A 15,132-nucleotide genomic window follows, 5' to 3' on the forward strand; every position below is an offset into this window, starting at 1 on the left:
ATTCAAAACTTCTATACAATGCCTGTTACTCATCACAAGTGTACTCCTCAATCCCCATCACCCATTTCACCCATCCCTCCACCCACCACACCTCTGGTAACCATCAGATTGTTCTCTATAGTTAAGAGCCTGTTTCTTGGTTTTCCTCTCTCTTTTCTCCCCTCTTCCTCATTGATTTTTTCCTTAAATTCTACGTAGGAGTGAAATCATGTATTTGTCTTTCTTTGACTTACTTCACTTAGCATAATACATAATACTCTCTAGCTCCATCCATATCTTTGCAAATAACTGAATAAATCCCATTATATATATACACAAAACATCATATATATCATTATCTATCTCACATCTTCTTTATCCATTCATCAGTCAATGGATACTTGGGCTGTTTCCATAATGTGGCTATTATAGACAATGCTGCTATATAAACACTGGGTATACGTATCCCTTGAATTAGTATTTTTATATTCTTTGGGTAAATACCAACTAGTGCAATTGCTGTATCATAGAGTAGTCCTATTTTTAACTTTTTGAGGAACCTCCATACTGTTTTCCACAGTGGCTGCACTAGTTTGCATTCCCACCAATAGTGCAAGAGGGTTAGTTCCCCTTTCTCCACATCCTCACCAAGACCTGTTATTTCTTGTGTTGCTGATTTTAGCCACACTGACAGGTGTGAGGTGATATCTTGTAGTTTTGATTTGTATTTCCCTGATGATAAGTGATGAGATCTTTTCATGTGTCTGTTGGCCATCTGTATGTCTTCTTTGGAAAAATGTCTATTCATGTCTTCTATCTAGTCCTTTTAACAATCATATTTCTAAATAACACTGGGTGCTTGCCTAGCACAGAGGCAGCACCTTTGTTGAGAAACACACTGGTGGATGACCTCAAGTTCTATAAGGCCCCATGACCAAAACTGTCATTACAGCATGGCAGGGAAGTGGGGGTGAAGGAAGGAATCACAGTTGGATTGGATCTATATGCAGCATCCACAACAAGCAATAAAGAAGGCTTCTAGTTTAAAACAAATCCACAGCCTGGTACACCCTGCCTACTCACCAGTTACAAGTAACCTGAGTGAGCTCCAGATATGTCTCCTGGTGCTCAGTTCCTATAACCTTCTCACAAAACATCTACCTATCAAAAAAAAAAAATGCACCACATTTTAAGTATTGACTCAGAAGGCACTTTGCCTATAAGGCCTTGCCCCATATACTTCAGCCCAAACAAATCACCCTTTCTCAAAATAAATATAGCATTTACAGTCTGTTATTGAATTTTCATTAAATTGTAGTATAATTGTATACTGTTCCTTAATCACACAATGGACATTATTGGTATTGCCTTCCTAGCTTGAATGCTAGGTCACAAAGTCAAGGGTCGTGTCTTATACTACTTTTATATTCCCCAGAGTGTCTAGCACATTCCTGAGAACACAGTAATGACTCAATAAATATGTGTTCTGTCTTTGATTTTTCACAGTGATCCCAAAAATACCACTAGCTTGGCCAAACTTACATCCTGCAGGCTAATAAAAAATTTTATTTATTCAGCATCTTTTCCCAAGTAGTTTTCAAAGTACTTTTCAGATGACATTCCTAATTCTCGCATACCCTACGAGTACTATAAGGAATAGATAAAAATACTAAAGTTTATGGACAAAAGCAAAGAGAATTACAATTTTATACTCTTTGATGGGGAGGATACCAAGAACTGGTAAACTGGATGTCTCCCAAACCCTACTGAGTCCCACAGAAAAATCCCAACATGTCTCCATATTGTCAAATATTAAAAACTTCTTGTCATTGCCAAGGCCCTAAACAGGATCTACCTAGGTAAGTTGGTCATCAAGTTTGGGTATCATCCTTAATTTAAGGAGAATAATACCAAGTTTGCATTCTGAGCTTAGATCCTTGTCATCACCTGACCCTATCCATATTCTTTGCCTCCAGCTCACCACATACCACCACATTCAATTTCTCTGTTTTACTACAAACTAAGGCCATCAAAAATATCTATTAAACAACTATCCTGGGGATCCCTGGGTGGCTCAGTGGTTTGGCGCCTGCCTTTGGCCCAGGGCACAATCCTGAGTCCCAGGATGGAGTCCCGCGTCGGGCTCCCGGCATGGAGCCTGTCCCTCCTCCTCCTGTGTCTCTGCCCCCCCCCCTCTCTCTCTGTCTATCACAAATAAATAAATCTTTAAGAATAAAAAAAAAAAAAACAACTATCCTCTGACAAGCAAAGCATTGTTTTGCCAATGTCTCCAAAGGAAATAAGATGGTATGCTGAGTGCTAATATAAAAGAAATCATTCCTCTTCATTCTTGTTCCACTTTCTTTCATCTTTTTGACTTGCTAGGTATCAAAGTGGTGTCTTCATTCATCATCATCTTGCCCAAGGATTCTGGTATCTTCTTTTACCCCTAGGGCAAGAAGCCACTGTAGAGGTTTTCTCTTCAGTACTCTTCATAATTTATCATTCACATATGCTTTCCCAGACTGTTTTTCACTTTGCTTTGCCAAATTGAGGTTTTCTGGGATAACAATGACATAGCCTGTAGGTGTCCAAAGAAGCCACGGATAGGGTGAATTAGGATCATATGCCATCATCCTCACCAAGGAGAAGGGCTGCCTGCCCAGTGGCAATCAGAACTGGGAGACCGACAGTTTATCACCAGCCATCACCATATTTGAGATGAGCTTTTTACTGCATCACAGTAGCACCTTTCGTTTCAATAAGCACGTGGGGAGAGAACTAAGGATATTTATTTTGTAATGGTCACACTCTCCTTTTTCTTTTTTTGATATGGCAACTCAAAGAAAAAAGATAGATATGATGCTTATTATGATAACGTACATTTTTTTAAGCAGGAAGAAATAAATTTTTCTTTGGACCAATGACTTTATGGTATGTCTATATATACTGAAAGAACTGTTTCTTAAGTTCCTTAAAGTTTTTAAATAATACACTTTGAATGTTTCATTTTATAAACAATGGAGGAAATAATCATGGATGAGTTACTAGAACAAATATTGAGCACAGCAGGCTGTCCACCATAGGTAAATACACAAAAGCACCTACTCGAATTGCAAAATCCTTTGGTGTTCTACTACTGAGTAAGGGCTTTCTCAGTGTATTCTCCACCACCTGTGTCAAATCACCATGAAGCAAGCATTTTCCCTAGGATACATTTTTCACTTAGAAGCCTAGCCAGCTGGAGATAGACTTGTTTATGTTTAAACAAATTCACAATCTAAGAAGTATAATTCAGTAGGATTATAACGATATTATTCTAAAGAGAACTGACTGAAGTCTTGTCAGTCACAAAAGAATCAAGGCCTAATCAAAGCAGTAAACACATCTGGAAGTTTTAAGGACTCTGTAGGAGAAATTATCTACTGATTTTGAAATGAAGTATTTGAAGGTAGGTTTGGATGCTAATTAAAAAGACACAACCCAACAATTTCTGACAAAATCACAGCCTTCTTATGAATCATTATTCAGTAAAATTGGTGCCTGACCTAAGGCTTCATTTGCCTCTATTAAAATATAGTGAGAAGGGGCGCCTGGGAGGCTTAGTGGTTGAGTGTCTGCCTTTGGCTCAGGTCATGATCCCAGGGCCCTGGGATCGAGTCCCACATCACGTTCCCCACAGGGAGCCTGCTTCTCCCTCTGCCTATGTCTCTGCATCTCTCTGTCTCTTATGAATAAATAAATAAAATCTTTTAAAAAAAAAAAGGTAGTGAGAAGCACTGAAGAAAGAAGTTGAAATTAGACAAGAATCCTTTCTGTTCTCTTCCTTTCAAGAGTCTGGTACTCATCATAGAATTGTCTTTAGCTTAAAACAAACAATAAAAGAAAACTTTCAGAAGGATTTTCTGCATCAGACCGTGATGAGCTGGTATTGTTTCAGGAAACACAGCCATGATTACACCACTTTTATCTGTTTTAGTTAATTGATTAAAAATATTAACGGTGAGGGAATAAGCAAACACTATTTGTTGACACTTATATTAAAAATTGTTGGAGCTTGTTAAATAAGTGGTCTGAATTACAGCTTGACAATCCAAAGCGTTTCATGTTAACTAAACTAACACTCTTTCCAGGGCTGCTGTGTTTACAAGCATTCAGCAGAGAGGGGGAAAATATAAAAATGAATGAAATTTATTTCCTATTTCAAGGAATCGTTCCTAGCAAGGAAGACAGATATGAAAAAGTAGACCAGGAAACTGAAAACAAATGAAATAGGTGTTCTTAGAGAGTTTCAAGCGAAGTCCCAACAGCATGGAGAGAAAAGAGAAATTCAATAATTAAGTGTATTTGAATTATAGCCCCAGAAAGAATCCTAAGAGGGCATCTTGTTTATTCCTTGTTTTTGTTGTTGTTGTCTGTTATTAACATGTAAGAAATATGAATCCCAGGAAAGTTCAACAGTTTGCAAAAATTACAAAGCCCGTTGGAGGGGTTCCCTGAAACCTCATTTACTATTGTTTCATATTATACCACCCTAACTTAAGGGTTTCTTTTTTTTTTTTTTTTTTTTTTTTTAAGGAAACATGTCCAACACATATACAGAATTCAGGGTGAAGGGAGGGAGAAGCAGGCTCCATGCCGGGAGCCCGATGTGGGACTCGATCCCGGGACTCCAGGATCGCACCCAGGGCCAAAGGCAGGCGCTAAACTGCTGAGCCACCCAGGGATCCCCTTAAGGGTTTCTTATATCAGAGTAGAACTTTGGTTGGGAAATTATACATCTAAGTACTTGTCAGTGGATCTGCTCTAAATTTATTTTTTCTTTTTCTTTTTTCTTTTTTTTTTTTTTTTCAGGAGGTGGGGACTAGAGAGGAGGTAGGGAGTTGTGAAATAAATTTTTCAGGAAGCTTATTAAATAAGTGATCTGAATTATTAATCAAAATAAATTTTGAACTTTAAAAAATGCACTTTATCATTGATTAAAAATGCACTTTATCATTGACTATTTCCTCCCTTTATGTGAGAACAAAATAAAGAAGCAAATGTGATCTAGGTGGAGATCGTAATGCAAGCGGATTAGTGAGGAATCTCACTGCAAACGCGCGCGCGCACACGCACACACACAGAGGAGGGCACAGCACGAACAATTTCACCAAAGAACACAGACTGTCACTGGCCCCTTGTTCTGGCTAAAGGTCAATGTGCAAAGTAGGACCTTCTGATAGGCCCAGATGTCAGTCCATTATCACAGGTTGGTTGTTTTCTCTTTGCCAAGAAAAATGGTTATTTCTTTCACATTCAGACTTGCTGAGAAAAACAACACTGTCATCATCATCAACCATAAACATTTCTTGCAAGAAGACAGGAGATTCTCAGCTGTGGCAGATTCTCAGCTGGTAGCAGGGGAAACATAACTTAGCTGGGAAGCCCCAGACAGATACATAAAAGGGAAATCAATTGGATCAGGCAGGTGTCTAATGAGCAGCACAGGCCATAAATGCTACAGAAGTTGTGTTAAATACCTCAGCCCTGGGTGTTAAGCATCATAATTTTCACGGAGGAGAAAAGTGAGTCTCAGAGGAGCTAATCTATCTGCATGCTGGTGGTAAAGCTCAAATTCAGGCTAGGTCCAATGGGCCCCAAAGAGCTTACCCTTGATCCACGCCTCCTCCCCCGGTACATACCAGCTTTGCTTCTTTCCTCCAAGGCGGCTAGAACTTGGTCAGTGAAGACCCTCAGAGCCTTGGTCTAACTTGGATCCAGACACACAATAGGAGACAGGAACCTCTCCTAGAACTGGCGCAGTGATATACCTGCTTTTGACTTCTCTGCCACATTATAAGCCATTGACCTCCAGGAGAAGAATGGGTTGTTGACTCAGCCATGTCCTGATGTACATCTTAAGTTGCAGTTGCCTGAGGAAGCATGTCTGTCAGACGTACTTTCACCTGATTTAGGGCCAGATGGCATACTCTGAGACTTGGATAGAATGAGCCTGATAGCTAGAACTGACTCATGCTTGTGGAAGCAACACAATAAGATCCAGGAAAAGAATACCTCAGAGTCCCTACCCCCATCTATGATATGCAACTTCAATCTGCTTGTCTTCAGAACATTCTGGTATTTTTTTTTTTTTGGCTTAGTATTCCTTTGACCGGGAGAAATTAAGTAGCTATGATCATTCCATGTAGAATTGCATGTACCTACACAGTATGACACATGGAGTTATAGGAAATTCAGGAACGGAGAACATTTTCTGTTGTTAATCAAGTACAGTTAACATAAAAACTGGTTTTGAAACTATTATAATGTTCTGATTACGGATGACTAATAATCTAAAAAGAGTAAGTTGTTATCTTGTTTACAGCTCTGAAATTAGTGGACAGTGTAAACAGATGGCTAACATAGCTCATGAATATTAAGCTGCCTTAATGGAGGCAGAAAGACCAGAACTAGAGATTTCACATCTGAGTTTTAGTTGTTGTTGTTTTTTTTTTTAAGATTTGATTTATTTATTCATGAGAGATACAGAGAGGGGGCAGAGACACAGGCAGAGGGAGAAGCAGGCTCCCTGTAGGGAGCCTGATGCGGGACTCGATCCCGGGATCCCAGGTTCATGCCCTGAGCTGAAGGCAGAAGTTCAACCACTGAGCCACCCAGGTGTACCCATACCTGAGTTTTAGATGACAAACATAATGAGGGATATCGTGAATGTGGACTCTGGGGCATATTGTCAGGGCAGGGAAGGGTGGGGACCCCACTGTGGGTGAGAAGAGGTGTAAGGATAAGCAAAAAAAAAAAAAAATTTCAGGAAGAAGGGGCATAATGTTTGTTTTCAAATATAGCACTTAAAGGGAAGAGAGATTAGATTCATTGTGTGTTGCTCCAGCAACTGAACAGTAGGTCAATAGGTAGAAGAAAATGTTGACTTAGTACAAAGCAGAACTTTTAAAAAATGAACCTCTCCTCAAATGGGCCAGCCAGCAAGGAAGCAAGATTCCCAGCTGAGTATTTTCAAGAAGAGGTGGGCTGGCCCATTTACAGAAAGGACTACTGAGGTGGAAGTTCACATCCCTGATAGGTACCTCTGAAGTTGGTTACTATACTCATCAATCATTTTACTGGGCATGTTATTAACATCATACTGTTCAAGGTCAAAAAAAAAAATCACTTGCCAAAGACAGCCTACATTGCTCTGTTTATACAACGAGCAGAGGGCTGACTCCAAAGCCTTACCAAACTTCAATTCATATCAACTCAATGTTCAGAAAGTGATCAGATGATTTGAAACCTCATATTATTTAAATCATTACCACAGAGGTTATAGGGTTTTCTCTTTTTTTTTCTTTTGAAAAAAGTGAAGGCTTTTATGGACACATGTGAACACACTAAGTTATTTTCATTACGGACATATTTTTAATTGTCCTCTAAAACTAAACCAAGTCTCCATCACTGTGCAATTTACCAGTGGAATGACCGGAGAAGCTTAATCTTCAGGTTTGCAAATTTAATCAATATAACTCACGCCTGTTTTTTTAAGTTAAACAATTGGCTGTGCCACATTCTTACTGTATCACTCATATTTATCTTTACATTAACAATGCTCACCAGCAGATAGCCAAAGAGGCTCGCCAAGTTGGACCAACTTCAAGATTTGTTTCCATGCTGGGGTGTTTCATGCACTTGGCAGAAGCAGGCTGCAAGTGGGGCTCCATTTATTACACTATGCTATAAACATTATGTCCTGACCTAATGAGATACTCCACATGACGATCCCATAGGTTAGCAAGCACTGTAAACATCTATTAACACAAGCACCAGAGACAGCACAGGGAAGATGCCTGGGATCCATTTTAAGTGGTTTATGATGTGGAGTCTCCTGTTTACACACTAACAACAATAACAAAAAAAAAAAAAACAGCCCCAAACTCTGCCTAGAACAAATATTTGCATGCTCAGTTTGAAAAAAAAAATGCACTGGAGAGTCACTGCATTTATAGACTTTCATTTCACACTTCTGCCTATTAGGTGTTGGCTTTCCATCGCATTCGGTGAACCAAAACTATAATTTCACTGTGACATATTTACTCCAAACAAAAAGCTGAATGTTGACTCACCAACTTTCCTTAGACTTACCAAAAAGTTGCCAAGGGTAGAAGGAGATAAGGCATGAGCCATGCTTAAACTACAAATGATGTTTTCCAAGGGTCTCTGGGTGGAAACGCACCCTTCCAGCCCCATCTGAAGTCCATTTGAAGAGAAACGGTACATAACCAGAGACCCCTTGAATATAATCTGGGGGCAGCCCGGGTGGTGCAGCGGTTTAGCGCAGCCTTTGGCCTGAGGCCTGATCCTGGAGATCCGGGATCGAGTCCCGCATCAGGCTCCCTGCATGGAGCCTGCTTCTCCCTCTGCCTCTCTCTCTCTGTTCTCTCTCATGAATAAATAAATTTCAAAAAAAATCTTAAAAAAAAAAGATCTGGGAACACCAAGCTTTTCTCAAAAGGAAACAGAATCCCCAATCACAGAAAAGATGGAACCAACAACCCTGTCTACTAAATCATTTTATTTTGTTCCTATGCAGCATTGCAATTTCTGGAAAATATTTCACACTAATTATCTCCAAGGTCTATGTATATACACCTTGGCACCCCAGAGAAAAGGACTTGCGGGGTGACCCAGGTAGACACTAGCCTAGAACACCAGCTGCACACAGCACAGCTGCCGCAACCTGTATGAAGAAATAGGGGAGTGCCTGCCCAGGCACACATGACAGGGACTCTTAGGGGTAAACACCCCAGAGACCGCCTAGTTTGGGGACTGTGCACAGCTGCACCCCGGGGAATCTCAGATGCGCAGCTGCAGCTGGGGTCTGGGCTCCAGAGTTCTGTACCTACACATGCACACGGGACTTAGAACCCTCGTCCTCCTATGGGGTCTCCTGAGAGCTCTGGGAACCGCCACCTCCAGGTCTCAGCTCCTCAAAGGCACCGGGTTTGGTAGTGGTTTAAAGGCCGGGGTATTTAAATCCTGCGCAGGAACTCCCGCGACTTCCCAACCTCTGGCCTCCCGTTACCTCTCCCTGTCCCTTCCAAGGTCTCCGGGCGCACCAACGGGCAGGCGGCACCTCGCTGCGCCCCCCCCCCCCCCCCCGCACACCCTACTGGCTCAGGCACGACACGCCTCCCCAGGCGCACACACACACACACACACACACACACACACCCGCGCGCACGTACACCCTCGGAGCACACAGACCCGGGCCAGGTCACCAGCCCCCGGCGCGGCCCAGGAGGCGTCCCCGCTCCGGCGATCTGGAAAGCCCTCGCCCCCAGAATAGGCTCCGTCAGGCCCCGCGGGTGGGGGACCGCGCCCCGCACCTCCCCGGAGGGGCCGCGACCCCGCGCACCCGCAGCGGTCATGCCTCGGGCGCCTGGGTCAACACTTGGAGCCCGGCTGGTTTCACAACCACGAGGGTGTCGGGGGCTGGAGGGGGCGGGGGTGCTCGGCTCGCCGCGACCTCCACCGCTGCAGCCCGCGGGGACCGGCGGCCGTGGCTCCACCACCCCGGCTCCGCGGCCGCGGTCCGCACGGACGCGCACGGGGCGCTGCGCCTCGGGCCGGGGCGCGCGGTGTGGACGCGCCCGCCCGGCGACCTCCGCTCTCCCGGGTCCCCCTCGGCCGCGGGAGCCTCGCAGTCCCTGCCCCAGCGCGGCCGGTGATGCCAAGTAGCAACACTCGCAAAACTTTTACGACTTTTTAACAATCCTGGCTTCAGGGGGAGCCCCCGCGGGCGCCCCCGTGGCACGGCTCGCGCGTCGCCCCCAACTCCCCGACGCCCACCGGCAGCGCCACACACGCTCGCACGCCCCCAGCGTGGATCGGGTTACAACGACCCACCCGCGGAAAACAACTCCTTCGGGGGGAGGAGGGGAGCACGGCCAGCCCCCAAGTCACCCGGGGAGGAAAAAAAGAAATCATCCGTGTAAATACAAAAGCCCGGTCGCCACTTCCCTAAACAGCCGGTGCCCCCAGGGTCCCCTCCCCGGGCCCCGGGCAAAAGGGGGCAAAGAAGAGCCCGAGCCCCGAGCCCCGAGCCCCGAGCCCCGAGCCCCTCCGTACCTCCGAGCCTCGCCTGCGGGTTGAGAGCGCGGTCCGCTCGCGCGCGGGGCCCGAGGGCGCGGGGCCTCCGGCCTGCGTGGCCCCAGCCCGGGGTCCCCGCCGCCGCCGCCGCCGCCGCCGCCGCCGCCTCCGCCTCCGCCTCCGCTCAGCAGCCGCCGCCGCCGCTCCAGCCGCCGCCGCCGCCGCTCCCTAGACCGCCTCCTCTTCCCATGGCTGCGCCCCGCTTGGCAGCTCGCGGGCTGTCAGGCTCGGGGAGGAGGAGGGGGCGGGGTGAAGCGGGAAGGGAGGCCGGCAGGGGCTGGGTGGGGAGCGGCCGCCGCGCACCGGGGGTCACGCCGCCCCCGCGGCCCGGGCTGCGGCGAGGGGCCGCGGGAGCTCGCGGCGGCCGGTTGGAGACCCGCGGCGGAGGCGCCGGGCGCCGCGCGGGCCGAGCATTCCGGGGAGCTGGGATGCGGCGATCCCCGCGGCGGAGTCGGAGTTGGTGCGTGTCACCCTCTGCTGCGCGGCGCGGCTCCTCCTAGAGGAAAATATTGGTAGTTGCAGGACGCTCCCTCTCCGCCCACCCCGCTCCCAAAAAGAAGGCAGGACCTAAAAGAGCAAGAAGTGCAGTCAACAGATCGAAAGGAACGCTCAAAAGAAAAGTGAACTCTCTGCGGGAACTGGGGGCGAGGGGGCAGCTCGGAAAGCGTGATTAGCCAACCAAACATTGCCACCTGCAACCAGTTTCCAAACTGTTGCTCCCTGGGTTTGAAAGGATCGTTAAAAGTAGAGAAGATCTTACTTTAGAGGTTGGAAAACAGAGACAGAGAGGTGAGGTGATTTGCAGAAAACGCAGGCCATGTTAGAAGAGACGTTGGTCCCGAAGCCACCGCACAGGGCTGCAGGGTGTCCGGACGCAGGCCTCAGCCTGAGGACTGCCCTCGTGTGCGCCCTGGGGGGTTCCTTTGAACTGCCCTGTGCAGGACCCAGCTCCTCTGTCCAGCCCGAGCCTGTGCACCTGGTTCCACCGTAGGGAAAGAAAGTGAGAGGGGAAGTTGTCAAAGTGCTTCAGAAAGTTCACAGCCTTGCGCATAGGCATAGGCATGTCATTCTGTAAAGCACCCAACTCCCCGTCACCCCATGCTTTTCTCAGCAGAAAGTACAAAAGTCCAGTTCCAGGTTGTGGGAGATCTGAAGGAGCAGCCAGTCATGCTATGTTGTTAACTGTTTACGTTACTGCTGACAGCCACTTGTAATGTCATTTATCTAACAGCTTCAGCTTACTAAAGGACTTTAAAAAAAAAAAAAAAAAAAAAACAGGGTCGCAAACGCAAAGCCAAGTTTATAACCAGAGAGAAATGTTTAAACAACAATCTAAAGAAACCAAGATTCTTAGCAGTGGAATAAAAGATCCCCAGGGTGTGGGGAGTAGCACATGGTGAGTGGGACATGGCAAGTAGTCCAGGGAGGGCAAGAGTCAGGAAGAGTCAGGGCAAGAACACGGGGCCAAAGATTGAAGCAGCAGATGTCACAGAAGTTACTCCTACTTTAAAAAAATTTTTTTAAGTTACTCCTATTTTTAAAGGAATCGAAGAAGTGGAAAATTCTGTTCCTTAGAGTCCTTTTTGAGTCTCAGCTGTGGCTCAACGTCTCAACTGTCTCCAGGCAAAGAAAGACAGAATGAGAGGAGGAGGAAGAAAGATTCTGGAAGGGGTATGTGTCATCACTGTCTAATGGATGTTGACCTTGACCGGGTCCTCTTCTATCCCACCTGAGTACAAGAAGGCTTTCTTTCCCTCGGATCCTTCCCCAGTCCCTTGATTTCTGGGGTTCCAGGCTTTGCTAGAGCAATGGGAGTGCTTCTCAGTGTCTGGAGTTTTTAAAATGGGAGTTGGCCACACAGAGAAAGATTAGGGCCCAGGCAGGCGGAATGCCGGCTGGGTGGTCAGTACGTGCCATGCTGGCTGGAAGGGCAACAGTGACCAGAGTGGAAGCCAGGCAGTGCTCACGTGTTGACTGCATTCTTGCCTGAGATGACCTTCCAAGTTGGTCCTTCAGACCCTGGCACAATCACATTCTCTCTTAATGTCCGTTCTGTGCCTTCTTATCCCCTTTCCCCCATCCTCCAGCTAAGAGAATCTTTTTTTTTTTTTTTTAAAGATTTATTTATTCAGAGAGAGCGCAAGAGAGGCAGAGACACAGGCAGAGGGAGAAGCAGGCATCATACAGAGAGCCTGATGTGGGACTTGATCCAGGGTCTCCAGGATCACACCCCGGGCTGCAAGTGGCCCTAAACCGCTGCGCCACCAGGGCTGCCCCAGCTAAGAGAATCTTGATATAGTCTAGGACGTGCCAGATGGACTCACAAAATATTTTCTAAGTTCTATTGTTTATGGCCTGAGATGATTTAAGGGCCACGCTAAAAAAGGAGGATTGCCTTCTTTTTTCTTTTGGGTTCAGCTGTAGCCCTCATTCCCTGAGACAGGAGCGTGTAGACTGACTGCTTTGGCTACTGCTCCATCTTCGGTAAAATAGTGTGCTACAGACAGAACAGGCAAAGACACTGGTTAATATGAAATATTAGGGAACCAGATATAACCTTGCAACTTACACTGAGGGCAGTCTTTATTTTTAAGTCCCATGAGTAAAGGTCCCTTGATCTCATAGATGACTATATATAGGTCTATAGCAGTATATCCCTCTTCCTATTTTCCACATTATGGGGGGGAAATGTATCAGGTCTTAAATTGATTAATTTGTTACAAGTTAAGGCACGTCAAAGCACATTTGCCTCCTGAAAAGTGCATTCGCACTTACTCATCCTTTCCCTCTGCCTGGAATATCCCACTTTGACCACATAGGGAAATTCTCCTTAAGCTTCCAGTTCCAGTGCAATTGTTTGGTTTCTAACATCCTTGGTGGCTCTTACCAGAGGAAGAACTAGTTACTTTTCTCTGTGTCTGCATCCTCATGGGCCTTTACACCTACTTTTGTTACACATTTCAGTTTTTATTAATACATCTACTTTCCCCAGTAGTTATAGAACCCTGAAGGAGGTACCATGTATTCTTAATATTTGTACCTAAAATGTCTAGGTTAAATGCCCAGCAAATGGTAGAGTGCCCAATAAGTGTTTAGCCAAATTGGATGAAAATTTACACTACCCACATTTCTATCTGAAACCCAGATCTCTATACAGAGCTCCTAACTGCCACATTCAGAATCCGTTCACTTCTCATGAGTCCCTCTATGACCAGCACCACCATAATCTCACCTCGATGACTACTGTGGTCTCCCAACTCCACTAGTCTCCCTACATCAACACCCTCCCCCACTCTGGCCCCCCACCAACCCGGATTCCTATGCAAACTTGCCAGAGAAATTCTTCTTTTTTAATACTTGTTTTTATTTCTTGTAGAGAGAGAGGGAACATGAATGGGAGGTACAGAGAAGAGGGGGAGAGAATCTCAAGTAGACTCCATACTGACTGCAGAGCCCAATGTGGGGCCTGAGATCATGACCTGACCAGAAACCAAGAGTGGAGCACTCAAGTGATTGGGCCACCCCGGCACCCCAAGAAATTCTTTTTCAACCAAGTCATATTAAGGGCATTCCTTTGCTCAAAACTCCCCAATGGTTCTCCATTTAAATCAGAGTAAAAGTCAAAATGATCCATGACACCTCATGTACTTATTGCTCTCCCCATCATTCAGTCACCCATTCTGCTCCAGACACACTGGCCAGGTACACTCCTCACTTAATGTCTCCCTCTGTCTTAGATCTCTGCCCCCAGAGATCCTCCCTCACTTCTTAAAGTCTCACTCAAACATTACTTTGTCAATGGGTCCCTTCTTAGCCAACCTATTTCACCCTATTATAGCCCACCCTTCCCCTACCCTATCGCACACCTCTACTACAGCTTGGCTGAAAATATAAACTGCATTGTAAAGACAATAAAACTGAGTCTTACATGATTCAGATTATGCATATTCAAGTGTAAATATCTAGGTCAGATGGTATCTTTCCAAACCACAACTCCACTGTATAAGGTCCTATGTCTGAAGTTATTTAGGATTGGAGCATGGCTTCCATTGCTCTGTACACTCTGAAGTGCCAAAGCTTTTTCCCAATACAAAACAGAGACCAAAACACCTGAAGCACCATTTTGCAGCTGCTTCTTTTTGTAGTATTTGCAGTTGAAAAACAACTCAGGAACTCAGGAGCCTTGGGGAACTGTGTGGGTCATTTGTGACTTTGGGTAAGCCAGTTATTTGTCTAAAATGACTCAATTTCTTGGTCTATAGAATGAGGGGGGTCCTATCTGAGATCATTTCAGCCTAAAACAAATTATTAGATTGATACTTGTGATGGATAATATTATATGTCAACTTAGCTAGGCCATGGTACCCAGATACTTCTTCATATATTATTCTAGATATATCTACACAGGTATTTTTAAGATGAAATTTACATTTATTTAAAAAAATTTTATTTATTCATGAGAGACACAGAGAGAGAGGTAAAGACATAGGCAGAGGGAGGAGCAGGCTCCCCTCAGGGAGCCTGATGCAGGACTCATTCCCAGGACCCCAAGATCATGACCTGAGCCAAAGGCAGATGCTCAACCACTGAGTCACCCAGGTGCCCCAAGATGAAATTTATGTTTAAATCAGTGGACTTCAATTAAATCTGATTTCCCTCCATAATGTGGGTGGGCCTCATCCAATCAGTTGAAGGCCATAATGGAAAAAGCTGGCTTCTCCAGAAGAAGAGAACATGCTACCAGCAAACTGCCTTTGGAATGAAACTGAAGCATCAATTCTTTCCTAGGTCTCCAGCCTGCCAACCTGCCAGGCTGCCCTGTAGATTTTGGACTTGGCAACTCCATGATTGCATGAGCCAATTCCTTAAAATAAATAAAATCTCTATGTCTATCTTCCTATCTCTTTCTCTCTCTCTCTCTCTGTGTGTGTGTTTCTAGAAAACCTGGACTAATACAATATTTATCGGTAAAAGTAACAAGATTCTAAAAATAAAAGAAACTTATTTTAA

At 45.4% G+C, this 15,132-nt stretch overlaps 1 long non-coding RNA gene across 1 annotated transcript; it reads left to right on the top strand.

The window, feature by feature from the left end:
• The first annotated feature begins 10,313 nt into the window (after positions 1-10,313).
• On the top strand, positions 10,314-14,154 carry LOC111095621. Its single transcript, XR_005358522.1, has 3 exons — positions 10,314-10,911; positions 11,666-11,793; positions 13,499-14,154. It is a non-coding gene; the product is annotated as an uncharacterized LOC111095621 (long non-coding RNA).
• Positions 14,155-15,132: the final 978 nt, after the last annotated feature.

Source organism: Canis lupus, chromosome 4, assembly GCF_011100685.1.
Source record: "Canis lupus familiaris isolate Mischka breed German Shepherd chromosome 4, alternate assembly UU_Cfam_GSD_1.0, whole genome shotgun sequence".
Lineage (NCBI taxonomy): Eukaryota > Metazoa > Chordata > Mammalia > Carnivora > Canidae > Canis > Canis lupus.